We start from the raw sequence: 5,033 nt of genomic DNA, 5'->3' as shown, positions 1-5,033 counted from the left end.
GGCTGGCAGGGGCTCTATGGAGCTGGGCCAGCTCCCCCTCTCCCTGCTAGTGCAGCCCAGCCCAGCTCTACAGACCCCTGCCAGCCTGCACCCTGCTCTGGGCCCCACCGGTGCTGGCCCTGGGACATTGGTCCCAAGACATTGAGATGTTGGTCCCAAGATGGTGACCAGGGGGAGGGGCACCTGTCAAGGGGCAGGGCTACCCATGCAGCCCTCGACAGCTTGCCACAACTTGGTAAGCAGCCCTCTGCCTGAAATAATTGCCCGCCCCTGTTTAATCAAACATCCATGTCTGCAACAGATCATTTTCTGTCTTCTTTCCCCTACCTTTCCCTTTCTGACCAGTTTCCTAAGATTCCCCTGCTGTTTTAAAGTGAGTATGGTACTTTAGTCATTCTTGCAGCAATCACTTAGCATTAGACAAAATGCATCCTCTCCCTCTGAAAAAATATTATATTCTCATTGGGGCTGGTATTATACTAGCTGTTAAACTCAGTATCATTCTCTAGGCAATCATTTTTATACAGTCTCTTTCCAAAGTTTGGATACACTTCAAGCTTTTGTAGTCTGTTCATGTTTCTGTTTATCTATTTGCTTACCCATTTGCATTTGGAAGGTAAAGAGAAGGTAATTTTACCACTCATCATGAAGGAGTTCTCCTTTTCTTTGGAGATTGGTTTTACTTGATTATCTGTTACAATTTTTTAGACAATTTTATTTTCTGGAAAGATATTTGTAAAGATAATTATTGTTTTTGTGCTAACAGAGGTGAGGACATTGCCTCGGGACTATCTGAAGGAATCACTGGTACATTCAAATCCCTACCCAACCATCAGTTATTCTTATCTTTAAGACTATATTTTCCCATGAACCCTGTGTCAGGTTTATCAGTATAAATAGTGTAGCTGTTATTTTTTATGAGCTTTGTCACTTTAGAATACAATGTTCACATTGAGTTTCATAATTAGGTACCTAAACAAACATAAACTGATATTTTAATACTTTCCAAATGCAAGTATCTAATGAAAGGCAGGTGATAACTCTGTTTATTCCCTTAGTATCTTTCAGCAACTTTTTGTAAAGGATAGGAATCAAAAGTTGTGAAAGTTCAAGTCTTTCTTATCTGTATACATTTGCATTTAGCTATTGGATTTTTGTGCTACTCCTTTTGGAGAAACCCTCTCTAAATCAATGGTTTCATGTATATATTATCCAACAGAACTTAATCTAAGTGATTTCAAGAGACACTAAGGCCCCTATCAGGTACCTATCAGCTCCATGCTTCTTTAATTAAGGAATAAAAGTAAAACTTTATTTGCACACACAGAGGCTGCACATTTTTTGTAACTGCAGCAACACCAGATTTTCCCAAATCAGCTTTAGAATGCTTCTGGGATTTGGTTTACAAGTGTATTTCAAGCATTGCAATCTGCTGGTAGGCAAGGCTGGTGTATCCTGGCTATGGGAAAGTATCATGTTGAGGGATTTCAGGGATTTCCTTCTTAAAATACAAACTCCTTGAAAGAAACTGTACACTTAGCTCAGGGACTTGAAAGGTATCATAAATAATTATATTTTATTCAGGTAAATGATTTCCATAATGGTGTTATCCAGGTACATTTTATATTGTCTAAATGGGATCATTAATATTTCCTCTGTGGTGTGGCAAAACATCCTGGTCTTCTGCTACCAGTTTACTTAGTCAAAATGATTATCTGCATCAAGACTGGCCAGATAACTAAGTGCCCAAGAATTTATAGCATTGGTGATGTGTAGGGGGTGCACACGCACCCCCTGATATTGGTGGTGCAGCCCCTGCAAAAAGTGCCCCCCCCCCAGCCTCTGGGGGTACACAGCGTTCATGATGCATAGTGTATAGCAAGCTTAGGTGAAGAGAAATATTTTGCACTCAACAAAAAAGAAAGCCATGTTTTTGTTCCAGGAGATTTCTGGCAGGAATAACCAAATGTGTGAGGCATGACACTCTTTTGTAAACCAGTTCAGCAGTTTTTCTTCCTTATCATATACTTTGCATCATCTTTATACCCCCTTGTTCAGCTGAAAAAAAATTAGCCCTGGCCCAATTTAGAGTAGCAAGCCTGCTGTAAATTCTGTCAAGCTACAATTCTGTTTAGGGGTTGTTCTAACAACCATGAATCTTTAGAACAGCAGAAGTCTGGCCCTGGCCATTTTCAGTGGCCCAGCTCCCCCACCACAAGGCTTGAGAAGGGCCTTTAGTCCTACCACAAGAAGATTCCTGCATTTAAATAAAGCAGCTGATCCAAATACATGTTTTTGCCTCTTTAATTGCAATAACAAATTATGTCAAGTTGAGTTAAAGCATTCCCTATGAATAACAATTAACTAATTTTATTCAAGATTTGAGCGTGAATCATGTTGTCATTTGTACAGTCATGATTACATATAAGAACTAATTCATATAATGCAGTAATATACTCTCATCAGTTTTCTAGGATTTTATATTATCTAATGAAAAAAAGGTGGTCTGCTAAAACACCTATTAGCAGGCTGACTGCTTATCCAGTACTAGAATTGCTTTATCAAAATCAGTGAAATCAAGGGGAAAAAACTAGATAGACAGGTATACTATAAAATATACTTCGCTTTTTCAGGTCTGAAACAGCACTTCAGAATAATTTTCTTTCACCCTGCAGAAAATGTATCACTGTAAATTACTTGTAAGTAATCCCTGAAATATCGTATTCTTAGTTGCCAAGAAATAATTGGCTCTAGGGCACAGTAAGTAAAATGAAGATACTGACATGAGTCACTTTTCAGATTCCAACTAGGCAAAGGCAGAAAAGATGCTTATTGCTTGAAAAGCTGTATTTTGACTGAAGTAAGAAAATTGACAATATAATCAAATTGGACTTTATTTATAATGATGCAAATGCATTGTTTCGCCTTCCCACTTTCTTCCATTTTCCTTCTTGAATTCTTTCATAAGAGACCCTAATGTTCTAACATTGAGAATTGACACCACCAACTTCCAACAGCACAGAATCCCCCAGCCATGCTTAACACTGATACAGCACTGACTCCGCTAGAACAATGCTCTTCACTTGGTGTTTGGCTACCCCATTTCATGCAGCTCATTGGGATTTTCTTTGAGATTGCTTGTCAGATACTGAGGAGGTCCATGTAAGGAACTAACACAAATATAGGCCTGGGGAGAATAGCTGCAGCCATAAGAGCTAGTATATTAGACAATAATTATAGCCAACCCTGTTCCTTTTTAACTTTGGGCCACTCTTCCAGACCTTAGCAGGATTCAGAGGTCTACCTGCTCTTGGCAGGGGATTTGTTGGGCACTAATTTATCTAACAGAGAACAGCTACGCCCTCCTAAATGTTAGTATGCTTTAAATAAAATTCTTTAAAAAAAATGTCTAGCCATTTTGGCTTGCAAACCAAGTCATCTGAAAAAAATACTAGTCAATGACTTATTTTCTCCAACTATTTATTTAGCATATGTGTTTTTGGCATATTGTTTCAGCCATCTTAAGGCAATGTCATCACCATGTGAAGAGTGACAAGGCCATGAGAGCATTGTAAATGGACACAAGTCAATAATGTGGGACATTGGTTTGAACTTGTCCACAAGGGCATTTGTTGTCATTGCAAAGGCCTCATTGGTACAGGTTTGAGGCATGGCGGCCCTGTCCAGTTGGAAAATGGCTAAGAAGTACCCAAAAACAGCATAGCCAGTTAAACCCTGGTTGACTGACTGTAGGATCAGATGTGGTGATTGATTGATGCTTGTGCTGACCATTCTTGTGCCATTGAGTAAATAAGGAAAAGTCAAAAGGTTTTGGAAGGACAGACCATATTGGGCAACTTGAGGAGAGCCAAGCTATTAGTGGTTGGAACATGTCCCAGTGCACTGGCAGTTTAAGATTATCCCCAAGTCTGGCTAGTAGGTTTACTTCAGCACTGTCTGTATTTAAACTAAGTGTATAAATATGAAGTCAAGAATGCTTAGATAACTACTGATATTAAAAAGAAGGCTTTATAAACTATTTACTTGCTGAGCTTGGGATACTCAAGTCAAAACCAAAATACGGAGTTGGTCCAAACTACTTAAACCAATTTGGGAAAGGCCCCAAACTTCCCTTAATCTGTTTGTTGAAACCAGGTTGGATATAAATAGGAACCTTTGAGTATTTCTTTTTGTAGCAAACCTCTGATGTGAGATAACATGTGTGACTGCTCTCCAAAGAGGTAATATGACTTCTTGTGTAAGCCTGCTTTTCCATTTTATTAATAAACTCATTGATTGTGTTGGGCTACCTGGAATTTGGAGTATTGTCAATACTGCACCCCACATGTATCTAATACTTATTGGCTGTAAAACAACACAACTGAGGTAGTACTCTCTTCCTGAGTCTTTGGGCAGGGGAGCCGAAGTAGTAGCTCTGGGACATGCTGCTTATGGGCTCTTGACTCTGCAACCTAACTGTGACTGTTGGAAGCCCAACAATAACCACCATTTCACTAAGATCGTTTTAGCAAAACATGTGGAAATACGCTTCTCTCACTGCTCGAATGCCCCAGGGCCAGGTCAGACTGGAGCAGTTAGGGCAGGCACTTATCTACCTCAGTGCTCTTGGACCTGGGGACCAGATGAGTGGCACCAGGTTGGCCCACCCGCTAGGCTCTGCTCCACCACCTAGTGCACAGGCCCCGTTGTCAGGCACACGGGATTCTCCAGGGTCAGAAATTTTGGCGCTGATTGAGGTACAATTGCTCTCCTGCTGCCAAATTTCCCCGCCTGCCCAACCCCCCTGGGTGGAGGCCAAGGCTCCGTGGGCCGGATCTGCCCCATGGGCCAGCGGCTGACCAGCCCGGCTGCGGCTCTAGCGGGAGGCAGGTGGGTTCTGGTGGCAAGTCTGGGGCCAGGTGGTCTCCCCGGTCCTCATGGCAATGAGATCACGCCATGACATCACAATGCTATTCTGGAAGGAGGCCACGGACCGCTCGCCCTCCGGTTGCTATGGAGACAGACGCCCGCCA

This window comes from Alligator sinensis, unplaced genomic scaffold, assembly GCF_000455745.1.
Source record: "Alligator sinensis unplaced genomic scaffold, ASM45574v1 scaffold166_1, whole genome shotgun sequence".
Taxonomy (NCBI): domain Eukaryota; kingdom Metazoa; phylum Chordata; order Crocodylia; family Alligatoridae; genus Alligator; species Alligator sinensis.
Note: the sequence above shows the minus strand (reverse complement) of the source record.